Raw genomic sequence first — 14,921 nt, forward strand, 5'->3', positions numbered from 1 at the left:
AGAAAAACCATAGCATCTTAAATGAATAATGAATAAATTATATATATGTAGATACACACACAGACATATACATACATAATAAATTGTGAACATATACATATCAGTACATAATAAACCATAATATATATTATGTATTAAAACCTACATATAATATATATCATTTACTTACATATCATATATTGTATGTATATGTATGTTAAATTATGATATATGCTGTATATATACACTATACGTCATATATAAACTGCTACAGCTATAAAAGTGAACTGACACATGCAACATGGATGGATTGCAAAAACACTATGTTACATAAAGAAACCTGACCCAAAAGAGTATAGACTGTGATTCCATTTATATGAGGTTCAGTAACAGGCCAAATGAATTTATGGTGACAGAAATCTGAACAGAAGCTGCATCAGGATAATTGGGCAAGAGCAAAATTGGTGTTAGGTGTAAGATATATTTCTGGGTGATAGAAATAGTCTATGTCTTGATTAGAGCCTGAGTTACACAGGTGTATATATTTGCCAAGACTCACTGAATCTTATAATTGAGTCCTATGCAAACCACTCCATGTGGCCACCATAATTTTTTTGTCTTGTTTTCTTCAACCATTTGAACTGCTTTCTGTGACTTTAAACTTGCAGTCTTTCAAATCCGTTTCTTTAACAAAGAAGCCAAAGTGAAATCTTTCATCACAAACCCTATCTGTTAAAACAAAACTATTTCTATAACATGTTTATATTCCTACATCTTCTGCTTAGAGTTCTCTCATGGCTTGCCAATTTCTTAACACTTCAGCCTTCCCTTGAACTATACCAAATGTCTCCCATTTGTATTTTAAAAATAGAAAGCTGCTGGAAGTGCATGCATTCTCTATGATGCTTTCACCTGTGTCTGCTCATATGGTTTCTTAGGGCTGGATTCCTTCCTGATTTAGTACTTTTTTCACCATTATGACTCCTGCTCATGTTTTAAGTTTTAGCTCAGGAGACAACTTCTTGAGAAAGTCCTCTTAGCCTCTGGATGAATTAGAGGGTCATGCCTATCTTCCCAGGATGTCTGTGTCACCCAGTACACTGTAAATTATAGAGGGAAAGAAGAAATCTCATTTTTATTTATAGAATTCCTACTGTGTATAGTCTCTTCTCATAATCAAAAAATGAATAAATCTATTCCTTTTTTTTGCCTGATTCAACCTGGCCAATATTTCTGCCATTTTATGCAAAAAGAAAGGTATTTGAACTTACCAGTACTACTCGCCTCAGCCGTGAGATGCTTTGTAAAGTTTCTTCTTTAGATTCCTGAATAAATTCATCGACCCTGGAAAAAAAAAAGGGAAAATATGGCAATCCTTTATACAAAATATAAGTGCCAGAAACAAATAATGGCCTTCTTTTCCTCTTCATCTATTGCTAGTTGGGTGTTCTGAGACCAGTTTCAATGTGTGTCGGGGCATCTCCCACACACAACACCAAGCAATACTTGCATATCAGCAGGGTGTCTGAGAATTCAACTCAATTCTGACACTACCTATGCGGAGATAGCATCGGATTCCACAGGGGTTCAGTTCCACAAGACTGCCCCCAAACCCCCGCTTGAAATGCCAGCACAAGTCCCAGATTACCTGTGCTCCCCATCAACCAGCTACAAATTGGAGGTTCTAAAAACCTCCTCAGGTTCAATTAATTTGCTACAGCAGCTCACAGAACTCAGGGAAACACTAACTTAAACACTCACCAGTTTATCAAAGGATATGATTAAAGATGCAAATCCACAGCCAGATGAAAAGATACATAGGGTAGGTCCCAAACAAAGGAACTTCTGTCTTTATGGAGTTTGGAACCTGGCTCAGGGGCACATGGAAGCATTCTGGTTACCCAAGCATGGAAGCTCTCCTATATATGGAAAAAAAGGGAAAAAACACAAAAACCTGTTTTCTTGTTTTATGAACGCTTCATTACAAAGTCATAATTGACTAAGCCATTGGCCATTGCTGATTCAGCTTCCAGCTGCTCTCTCTTCTCGCCTCTCTCCTCACTGGAGGTGGGACAGGAGGGAAAGTTCCCACTCTCTAATCATATGATTGGTCCTCCTGGCAACCAGCCCTTGCCCTTGGGTGGGATCCAAAATCCACCTCATGAACATAACAAGACACCCATTTCACCTTTTCAATTCTGAAGGGTGTTTTCAGGAACTGTGGATGAAGATCAAACATATCTGAGAAATACATACTGGTCATCTTAACACTCAAATATGTATTTCTTATCATTCATATCCCATTCAGTTACTTTACTGGTGAATTCACCATCTGGCTTTAAATATAACTGATTACTCCCAAATTTGTATCCCCAGCCTGACGCTCCTCATGGGCTTAAGACTCATTGAACTGGCTCTTCAAGACCTCAAGTAGCAGGTATCTCAAAATTACACTTATTGAAAAGTCTTACTTTGTAAACACTCCTGCCAAACCTACTTCTCACACAGGATTCCCCATCTTGATAAGCACACCACCATTTACTCCGTTTTCAGCAGCAAACTGTAAGAGTGATGGTGGATCCCTCTTGTTGCCTGTACCTCATGTCAAATCTATCCTCAAGCCCTATTGGCTCGAGTTTCAAAATCAGAACCTTATACCTTATTAAACCCACCATACTTCTGTCTTGCCAATGGGTTTCAGCCCCTGGCAAGTTCACTATAGATTCAATGAGACCAAGGAATGACAATGGAATGTTCTTGGGGTGAAAGGGTTACACCCAACTTTATTCCCATGGTGGCAGGTCAGTCACTAGAATCCCATCCACCCAGAGTGAGTCCACATGCAGCAAGCTAGGCTCTGCCTAAGGGCCTCTCTGACCCACTGCAGCTGTCTCAGCGCTATTTCCTCTCCTGTCTCTGCTCTCCTGTAGCCGTGCAGCCCAGAGCACTGGGCAGAGCTCTTTATATAGAGTCAATAGCAGTGAGTTGCCCACATGTGTGTAGGGAGCTAGTGACCAGGGCCAGGTGAGAATCCTGGCCACAGGAACCTTCACTTTACCCACAATTTCCTTAGTCCAAACTAGCTACTATCTTCTTTAGCTGAGACCACAGCAATGGCCATGTCTCTGTTCTCTCACATTCTTGCCAACACCCTGCAAACCATACATAGCTTATTATCCATACAGCAGGTGATGTAACCTTTGTAAAACAGGAACCATATTTTGTCCTTCCTGTGCTCAATACCATCTAATAATCTACAACGCCTTACACGATCTGCTATTTCTGGCTGAATTTTTCCCAACTCTTGACCTAGCTTACTCCCCAAAAGACACACTGACTTTTTGGCTACACCTTAAATATGCCATTTAAAATTCCTTCTGGAATAAGTTTACCCATATTTTCGCATAGCTCATTCTCACTTTATTACAGTTTTTGTTGAAATGTCATTGTGGATAAAGTGACGGTTCCTGTGGCTAGGATTCTCACCTGGCCCTGGTCAGCTAGCTCACTACACATGTATGAGCAATATGTAGTTACTGACTCTATATAAAGAGCTCCTCCCAGTGCTCTGGGAGACACGGTGGCACAGCTACAAGGCTGCAGGAGAGCAGAGGTTGGAGTGGTGGCAGCGCTGAGAACAGAGACTGAGACGGCTGTGGGGGTGGAGGGGCCCAGAGGCAGAGACCAGCTTGCTGCATGCAGACTCGCTCTGAGTGGATGGGGTTCTAGTGATTGATCTGCCACCATGGAAATAAAGTTGGGTATCACCCTTCTACTCCAAGAACATTCTACTGTCATTTCTTTGGTCACACTGAATTCACAGTAAACTTGTTGGGGATTGAAACCCACAGGCAAGACAGTCATCTTCTCAAAGAAATAATTTATCAGAATTATTACCATGTAATTTATCAGAAACAGCCCCTCCCCAAGCTTAATTTCCTAAGCACTTGTAGGGGTCAAGAGCAGGCCACCCCAAGATGTGCCACTGTGACATGCAGATATTTCAGAGCTGAAAACTACCAAGGCCCAAAAGACTCAGAAAGAAATTTTGACTGCATAAAAAGATTTTAGATAGAGGACCTTCTCCAGGAAGAGAGCTATCACCTTAGGTAACTACTTTATTATATGTACTACGTGGTAGATAGGGAGGGATGTGGCTAAGTCTGTGAACATTCTTCTCTGTGTCCAATTGTTTCTGTTTCTGTGTGCACCAACAACACATTTGTTTACCATTTACTCTTTTATTCCTGTGACTTGCTTCCCTTTTCCTTTGACGTCTCAGACCCCTATCCTCTTCTCCTTGGTTCAGGATGACATGTATACCTCATTAACCCTAACTGTACTTGAAATTCCCTGGACATGTAACTAAACTTTAGGTTTTTTTTTCTCATGTTGATCTGTCTCATGTCAATTTGATTCATAGACCAGCTAAAAAAATCTCAAGGGGTAGAGGAAATCTCCTCCCCAACACACTCTTATCAAATATGAAATATTAGTTGCTTAATTTGCTTTCTGGTATATTTCCTGCTCTCAATCTAGACTGTAAGCTCAAGGCAGACTTCAGTTGCCTGTACTTTGCTGGATACCCAGTGCTTGAGCAGGGCATTGCACAGGAAAAGGTCAATGACCTTCTCCACCTCTCATACCACCTCACCCCTAGAAAGTTATTTTTCTCCAACACTCTTTTCATTATATTAGGTTTACTTCCAGTCCATCTAGAAAATCACTGTGATAAATTTTACTGTGTGCAATCACCTTCTGCTAACACTTAATAGAAAAAAATCATTAAAAGACAAATCCTGTAAGAAACTCAATTACTTTAAAACATTCCTATAATACAAGGTTTCAAACTGTATTATAATAATATATTAACCTCAATATAAACAATGCAGTACTGTTTCCTAGAGAAATAAACAAAATAAAAATTCATTAGAAAAAATGTTAAAATTCAGTCTAGAATAGAGGTTAAATAGATGTTAAATGCATGGATTTTGGAGATACTAACTCCAATGTTTACCTTCTTGCCTTAGATTTATAATAACATTTTCCCCAAAATAAATGATAATAATAGTTTGTACTAAATGAACTTCCCAAAACAGTCTTTTTTTCATAAATATTATTTTTCTCACGAACACACAAAAACTAATATGTTTGTATTTTTTACACAAAGTGGGTATACACAAATAAAATGTACTCTTTTCCACTTTCCCACCCAGTTACATAAAACTTTATGTACTATTATGTTCATAATTGAACACATGTTGAATAATTGTATTTCTTTTCCTTCAGGATATCAGAAGATATGCATGGAAATTCATGGTGGAAAAGTTAAGTGGTTCCAAATTAGGTGATAGTATGTAGTGACGGAGGAGAAGGGCATGCATTTTGCACAATGGAGACGCAAACACTGGAATGGCACTTCATTATTTCTAGTGCCTGTCTGTTTATATCTCTTGGCATCCATAACACTTTCCTGTGGTTGTGTTGGTTAGTCACTGGCTAGTAGTATGTGTTACTGTTCAGCCGAAACCTCCCATTGACTCCTATGTGGGATGCTGGCCTTTTTGGTGTCTAGCCTACAGACAGCAGCACTGGAACCAAACCCGAAAGGCTAGTGCATCGTGCATGGAAGCCTGCTGTGACCTGCACCTAAGCATGCTCCCTGTTAAAGTGAGGACTTACCTTTCTGGACGGGGGTATAGTTTTGGCAGCCTTTCAGAATATTAGTTAATTTTTTCAAATTCAGTTTAAAGAAAAGGATATTCAGCATCCACTGGGAAGGATGAACTTTCTTGAAATGAAGAAGAACCTGTTAGAAATACAAGGGTACAGTGGGGAAAGCAATTGTGGAGTTTCTAAGGGGAAGCAGTGGGCAAGACATAGGGATACAAGGAGTAACTATATATATATATAAACTCTTCCTAATATTCATTAATTTTGCCTCTTTCTTATTTGACATTACTAAAAACATACCCAGTCTGGAAAAATGATACTATCACCATTTCCAGGATATATTTATTTTTTGGCTTATTTGCCTGACTCCTAGATAATTAAACAAGGGAATTTATAGTATACGAACCTGTATAAATGTCCAGCATAGCTGGAATATAAACATGTGTTACGAGTATGAGCATAGTATGCCTGTAATCCAGTGGTTATAACCAAGCTGTGCATAGGAACCACCTGGGTAAAATTTCCAGCTATAACAGCTGAGTGCCATTACTGCTCTACATATGAATTTCTTCTAATGGAGCCCATTTTATTTGCAAAAAGCTCCCAAGGCTATGATGATGCATCCCCCTGTTTAAGAACTACTATTTTAAGTTTATGTTTTGCATATCCTGGAGTGTGAATTTGCCAGATAGAATTCAGTGCATCATAACAAGAAACCACATGACAATCCTTTTCCTCCCTATATCTTCCCTTAATATTCACACATTGTAAATCAAAACAAAGTCTATTCATCCAAAATACCATTAGATTATAATAAGCACATACCAACACTTAAAAAAATCACAAAGATTTGGAATCACAGGCCTATTGAAACTGTTACATTTTCCTTAAGAGAAAAATGCACAAATTACTCCTCAAAATTGAATCAAGGCGATTAAAAATCAATCACAGGTTTTCACAAGAATTTTGGAATGCACTCTGGAATGAATCACCTAGGAAAGCATATTTAAGAATAATTATATGAAATCTATTTGTTCTAATGTGGATGCATTTTTAAATGGATTTAACTTTTTTAAGTCCAGGGATAATTATATACTCACTTAATTTAAGTTCCTAGAGATTAATGTCTCTCTGTTGAAACAAACTCAAGCATAAAAAAACAATTAGTAATATAAGCAATTCATGTGTTCACTTATCAATAAATTAAGCACTTAGTAACTATGGGTCATTCAGTAAAAATGGGTTAGATTCTATTGCCGATTAAAGTTTTTATAATTTCTGCCTAAAAGAGTTTATATTCTTAGTCATATTTTCAAATCATGACATCTATGATTATTTATTTATTTATTTATTTATTATTTATTATTTATTTATTTATTTTTTTGTGAGGGCATCTCTCATATTTATTGATCAAATGGTTGTTAACGACAATAAAATTCTGTATAGGGGAGTCAATGCACAATCATTAATACACCCCAAGCCTAGTTTTCGTCAGTCTCCAATCTTCTGAGGCATAACAAACAAGTTCTTACATGTAGAACAAATTCTTACATAATGAATAAGTTACATAGTGAACAGTACAAGGGCAGTCATCACAGAAACTTTCGGTTTTGCTCATGCATTATGAGACATCTATGATTTATAATGGAAAATAGATGATATTTGCAAGTATAAAAACATATATATAAAAAAACATATAAAAAAGATAAAATATATCATATGAGTGGTTCTTTTTGATGAAAAAATAGTGTGAGACTTGTTAGCAAATGAAATGAACTTTGCTTATGACGGAAACAGAAAGTAAAAATACATTAAATTTTAAAAAATACACAATTTATATTAGTTAATATTGTCTTAAAAATACAATTTACATTCACACAACTGATAGAGCTAAAAGTTAGTTTTGCAGGATTTACTTAAAAATAATATAATTGAAGCACTTATAATATTTCTAACAAGGATAATACATGCCTAGTGTAAAATTACTAGCACTAGTAATTTAAGTTTCAAAATGCAATACAGTTTGCCAAGTAACTATTTAGGTTGGTTTTTCGAGAATGGATGCCCCGTTAGCTCCGATTCAAAGAATGATCAGAACTTCGTATCTTAAAAAAGCCACCTACAAAATACTTTTAATTGTTATATGTTTTGAAACTCTTCAATTATCTTTTTCTGGACATTGATTTTTTTTTTTTTTCATTCTGCATATTTGAGTGACTCTCAAATGAACATACTTAGGATATTCAAAGTCTTTCATTTCAACTCTGTCTTTTCTTTTTTCTGGGCTAAATCTGTATAAATAGTTCAAAGGACTGTTCATTAGAAACATTTCATAGAAAACATATGTCTTATATTAAAAATATGAAAATTTCCACAAAAATCCAATCTTAAAAAAAATGAATGTAATGGATTTTTCAACATTGCCGTTCCAAAAAAAAAGAAGATCCCACATAATACTGATGTTACTGGAATTTGAGCAATGTTTCAAATGCCATAAATTTCAATCTAAATGGAAGTATCAGGCCAGACAGTCCTCAAAATCAATTAGGCATATGAAATGTCCTTGAAATCTGTATATAAAAAGGCTACATTTTCTAAAAGAGAAAGATTGAATGAAGAAGGTAATATTCAAAGGAAAACATCAAGAAGGTAGAGTTCACAAACACACGTGTATCTCAGACTAACATGCTAGTTAGAGTATTCTCAGGAAAAAACAACAGTGAGGTAGAAAGGAAGGTTCTATAGGCAGCAAAATTAACACAGTTTGGAAATTAAACATCACATAGCTGAAAATTTCAATCTTGGCATTCTCTCAATACTGAGCCTTAGTAGTGAACATTATATAATATATTCTTATGTCATGTACGTTAAGTGGTTTTAGAAACTGAAGTTTAAGCAAGGTCTTCCAAGGTTAGACAGAAATCTTTCGTATCATTGGAAAGATCCCTGAAAAAGATGCCAATGGCTGAACTCCAGCTGAGATGAAAAAACAGTGACAGAGAAATTAGAATTTCAAGAAAAACTCAGAAAATTTAGCCGATCTTTCCAGGTCAGTAGCATTTGTATAGGCCCTTAACACCAGAGGTCTGGATTCTTGAACCAGTTTTCTGAGATAACACCCAGACTCTTTACTCTTGACTGTTTTCTGTGACACTTTTTTCATTCTCACACTCTAATTTATCCTACACACTACCTCTGGCTTAATCTCCTTTATTTAGGTCCTTTCATTCTATTAGTGTTGAAAAAATCTACAACTGCCAGTTGCCTTCCTAAATAGATTTCAATGTCTTGTTTTTTTTTCATTCTCTCCTATTTCTCTACCTCCACTTAGACAAGACTGCACTACTCCCAGCTGTGGACCTTCCCTAGAGTTGGTATCATCATTTATTTGCACCATGCAATTGCTTATCATCCTAATATTGCTCAACTTGCTTGTTCCTGAAATACTATCCTCTCTTCTTCACTGGCTGAAATCCTTCCAATTTATTCCTTAAGCTTCAGCTTAAGTCCTCGTTTATTGAGACTTTCCATGTTTATTGTTTACTTTTTGTCTACACCGATTAATCCCAGCTCTAAATTCTTATAGTTTGCTCCAAGTGATTTACGATTGAGGTGTCTATTATTTGGTGTTTTCATTGACTTTCACAGGCATTAGGTCTTAAAACATGCATTAGAAGTAAGCTACTTGGAGGCATGGATCACATCTTAAATTTTTATATTGTAGGATAGATGATGAAAGGGTACACATAGGAATTCTGCCTTGTATCATTAAAAGGGGGATTCAAGGAGTCCTATTAAAATACATATTGTACAATGAAGGTAAATAGTAATAAGTGAATGAACTGAGTATAAAGGCCATGTGCTAGTTTCCTAGAGCTTAAAAACAAAGTACCACAAACTAGGTGGCTTAAACAACAAAAATTACTGCTCTCACAGTTCTGGAGGCCAAAGTCTGAAATCAAGGCATCAGTAGTCCATGCTCCCTCTGAGCATCCTTCCTTGCCTCTTCCTAGTTTCCGGAGGCAACTGTCATTTTTGGCATTCCTTGGCTTGCAGCTGCATCACTCAAAGCTCTGTCTATGTTGTACATGGTAACCTTCTTATATATCTTTCTACAGGTCATTTTTCCTCTTTCTATAAAGATGTCAGTCATATTGGATTAAGGGCTTACTCTATTCCAGGATGACTTCATCTTAATTAATTACATATGTAATGACCCTGTTCCAAATAAGGTGGCATTCTGAGGCACTAAAGTTTTGGGCTTTGACATATCTTTTGAGACACAAATGAACTTATAAGAGGCAGTAAAAACAGATGCAAATTGACTCTGAATTTAATGCATAGAATACATGCTGAGAAGCCCAGCCTACTGGCAAGAAATAAGCAACACATTTACCTTTAAAAATAATGAGGAAAGATGAAAAATAACTTGATTCAGAGTTTGTAAGATTTTAGCCAACAAATAACTAAAGGAAAGTATAGAAATTTGTGCATTGATCCCAAGGGAAATTTATTCTAAGAGAGCTGATGAAAAAAATGGTGGGTGATCTAGAAAATAATATACTCAGCAAAACTGTACATGATATACATGATTTTTAAATAACAGCTCAATTAGATTTGCTTTTTCATATTTATATAGTTCAGTAAAATTAATAATGGGCAGTATGGGAGTAATAACCTTGGGAAATATGACAATGTCAATGTATGTAATTTTTGATGCTATACTTTACTCCAGGAATAGGTCTTCCATGATTCTAGAATATCTATTTATAATGATTAAAATATAAAATGGATGTACATTAAGTCAAAAATATATTTTTGTAAGTTTTAAAACTTAATTTTAATCTTGGAATTCTTGAGTACTTGATCTGCTATTTTTAGAAGATATATGATGTGTGTGAATTCCAAGACTTTCCTCACAATCTGAATTCACATATCTTCTTCCTTGACATTTCCACTGACATGTATTGCCAAAATCTCATGTTAAATATGTCCCTAAGGTAATTGTTTCACTTGCCAATGTTTTTATTTTCCACAGGGCAGTTCATTTGACTTTTTGTTCTCCCATGTGTTTCCTCCCATAACTTTCTTTGCCCTACTCCATACAGCGCAGTGGACAGGGGGGATCTATCCAGAAAACCATATTTGCCAAGATCCCGTGCTAATCTGATTTAGTTTAGAAATCTTTCATTTTTACTGACTTCCATTTTCTATTAAAATCTTAGCTATCAGTTATATTTTTTCTATTAAATGTCATATAGCTTTTTCCCCCTCCAGTTGCTTCTAATATTATCACTAGGTCTTTGATCCTCAACAATCGATTATAATACATGTAGGTATTTTGTGTGTGTCTGTGTGCTTATCCCACTTGTATTAGTTGGTAATACCTTCCAATAGACATGGGAAGTTATTACATGATATACATGTTTTTTCAAGTTTTATTTTTATTCTAACTGTCTTCTCCTTCTGGGACCCCTTTTTGACCAATTTCTACATATCCTTTATGTTTTATTTTGTTTAATGTTTGTCTTCCTGTTCTGTGTTTTCACTTGCACATCTCTTCTAATGATGTATTCCTGAGTTTAGTATATAGCCTACTGTATGTTTGGTTTGCTTTTAATGAAATCCATGAGATCCACTTGATTCTCCTTTATATAAATATAAACATTCTATCAATACTCACCATTTTTTCATTCACTTTTTTTTCTTTTTACCTTTTCCGTAACACATGAATCCTAGATATGTTGAAGTCCTTAATCTTACTGGCAAACTACAGTATTTATTTGATCTCTGGGCCTGCTCTTAGAATATTGTATCTCTTTATTACTTATGACTTGGTGGTGGTTATTCATATGGCTGGTAATTTTGTATCATATTCAGAGATGATACATTATAAAAGCACTGGATTATGTTGCCTTCTACTTATCCTGGGCATAGCTTTTACTCCTGGAGCATGTGTCTTAATTCTCAGATTTGGTCCTTATACTAGAGCATGGCCTTTCTGGTTTCTAAATTGAAAGCCCTAAATGCTCACAAAGTTATCTCTAACTGGGTCTGAACTCCAGTAGCTCTACAGAACTATGTATCTACTCAAATCCTTTGATTCCTTGTCCTTGTTCTCTGATAGACATCCTGGAGTTTATACTCCTTGCGTGCACAGCTAAGCAAAGACGGAAATAACTTTCTATACCTTCTTGGGACTCCTTCTCCACAGTGCCTTTCTTTTTAAATGCTTGTACCTGAAACCCAAGCCCCAACAGCAGCGATGGACTATGATTTTGTGCTGTTCATCCAGAGATACTGCTGCCTTCTTTCTGAGTTGTATTTACCCGCACTGTGATTTGGGAAATGCTCCCACAGATAAAGCTGGATGCAAGCCTGAGGACTCATTTAAATTTGATTTAAATGTGCTTTCCTTCTGTCAAGTACTATCTGCATATATTATTAATTTCTCACTGTCTGCTTGAGTTGTTTCACATAGGTTTTCCAGTAATTTTTTTTTTTTTCAGAGTTACTAACTGCATAGAGTAGGTACAATAGTATCTACTCTATCATGGACAGAGCTGGGATCTGTTTCATTTTTAATTCCTAAAGTTCATGAAACAGAGGTTTCCCTTGAAGAGAATTTAAATACTGTCTAAATGTAATGGAAGCAATTCTGTGCTGGAAGGAGCAAAATTTAGTAACCTGAAGTGAAGAATATGGCATATATTATAACTTATCAAGCATGTCCATATTTTCCAATGTACATGCTGTAGATTTGTGCCAACTCTGGCAAAGGGTATGAGGAGAAATTACATGAGGTAAGCCTCTAAAAATCTCTAACCACTCTTCCCTGTTGAGAGGTCCTGACATAACACAATGATTCTTTAGTCACTACTAGGAGGACAACTGCCAAGGAAGCAACCAATTAGCATTGGTCTGTATGTGAGTAAAAACTATACTTTCATTGTGTTCTACCATTGAGATTTCAGGATTTATTTGTAAATATAGCATAGATATGGAGATATGAATGGAACAGAATAGAAAATCTGGAAATACACATATATGCAAATGAAAATTCTGATTAATTCAGAAACTCTGGATAAAATATGGATACATTTGTTTCATTATTTAAGCACATTTTCTACTAGATGCAGGAAGGACTAAACAAAAGAGAAGAATACTGTTTTTTCAGTAAAGGAAATAGAGAAAAACACACTGAAGATAACACACATTATTTTTAAGCTCCCATGGAACATTCACCAAAATAGACCAATTCTGGGCCATAAAACACACCTTAACAAATTTAAAAGAACAGAAATCATGCAGTGTCTAAGACCATGATGGAATTAAATAGGAAATAGGTAACAGAAAGATAGCTGGAAAATTCCATAAATACATGGAGATTAAACAACACCCTTCTAAATAAACATTGTTCAAAAAAGAAAACAAGAGAATTTATTAAATACTGTGAACTAAATAAAGAAAACACAAATTTTAAAGATTTGTGGCAGGCAGCAAAAACAGTGCTAAGAGGGAAAATTATAGCATTGAATGCATATTGAAAAGAAGAAAAAAATAAAATCAATAATCTAAGTTTCCACCTTAGGAACTTAGGAAAAAACAAACTAAATCTAAAGTAAGCAGAAGAAAAGAAATAATAATTACAATATAAATCAATGAAATTGAAAACAGAAAATATGTGTGTGTGTGTGTGTGTGTGTATATATATAATCAGTGTGTGTGTACATACATACACATATAGAGTGAAAACAAAAGCAAGAGCAAAGAATAAATATTCAAAACTATAATTTAATAAAACTTTCCTGGAACAACTTAAGAATTATATTATCATACTTAAAGGGAGTATCATGTCTCAAAGAAAATTTTCACAAGCATCCAAAATCAAGACATATAATGGTAAAATATTTGACTTGAGCTCCAAATGCCTTCACAAATTAGTTGCTTTAAACGACTTTTAAGATAATCCCAGTACAACTTCACACAAAGGGAAAAAATGAACTTCTAAATTCTTGTTATAAGGTGAGTGTAATGTTGATTACAAAATCTGATAAAAATTGAACTTAAAAGGAATCTATAAACCAATTATGCATGTGAATACCAATAAAAATCTTTGTCAATTTAATATGATTGCAATTAAAACAATTATTTTTTCTTGAGCTATAAACATTAATTATAAAGTTCATGTGAAAGGACAAATAAACAATAATAGAGAAACCATGGAAATCATGAAAAGGTGTTCTTTTCCCCCACTCCCTGTATGAAATGTATTTTGCATTCTTATAGTTAAGAGAGTAAGATATGGAGATATGAATGGAACAGAATAGAAAATCTGGAAATACACATATATGCAAATGAAAATTTAGTATATCATAAACATAACATCAAAAATCAGAGAGTAAAACATTATTTACTGTAAGTAGTGTTGGATGATGGCATATATATCATTGTATCTCAATATATAAAATGTATAGAAAATATATAACATAAAATATATATTTACATAAAATGTATATATAAAATATATTTTATATATAAAACTACATATAAAATGAGAAAAAAATTATTCCCACACTGTACATATAAGTATAAGAAGAAAATATGTATGAATTCACCTATAAACTTGAAGGTAAGGTAAACATTCTTAACTGTGACTCACAAAATAAAGTCAATAAAGGATAAAATTAATCATTTTATTCATGTAGTCTGTCCAAAAAAGTCCATCACAAATAAACACTATAATCAACAAATAGAAGATAAAACAGTGAAACATATTTGCAATGAAAAATGTTTAAAGGCCATCAGATCTATTTTTTTTAATAGGCTTATAAGATGTGGTAACTTGGAATATAGATCAAGTCAAATATCCAGATATATACTGAAGATAAAAAGATACGCAAGGCGTCTCTTCAGCTGCACACATACTAAAACTGAAATGATATATAATTAGCATAGACCCTAAGCAAGGCTAACACATACATTCATGAAGCATGCAATATTCTTCTGTACACTCATGAATGGCTAAATGATAATTTTATGTTACTTATACTTCACCACAATAAAAATAGAAAGATATGAAAAAATTAAAACTAAAATAATGTGAAAAGTAAAAAAAGAAATACAAGGATATCTTAAATGTTTTTAGTAGTCTTAATATTGGTAAAAAAAAAACATTGGTATTGGTGTCACTCTGAGTTTGTACTGATTTTGAGGAAAAGTTAGCTGGTTAGATCAGTCTCAATAAAGAATGAAAACAAGACATGATG

At 34.7% G+C, this 14,921-nt stretch overlaps 1 pseudogene; it reads left to right on the forward strand.

Moving 5' to 3' along the window:
• Positions 1–14,558: 14,558 nt before the first annotated feature.
• LOC118913202 (U6 spliceosomal RNA) lies at positions 14,559–14,658 on the forward strand (annotated as a pseudogene).
• The last annotated feature ends 263 nt before the right edge of the window (positions 14,659–14,921 follow it).

This window comes from Manis pentadactyla, chromosome 2 (genome assembly GCF_030020395.1).
Source record: "Manis pentadactyla isolate mManPen7 chromosome 2, mManPen7.hap1, whole genome shotgun sequence".
Taxonomy (NCBI): Eukaryota; Metazoa; Chordata; class Mammalia; order Pholidota; family Manidae; genus Manis; species Manis pentadactyla.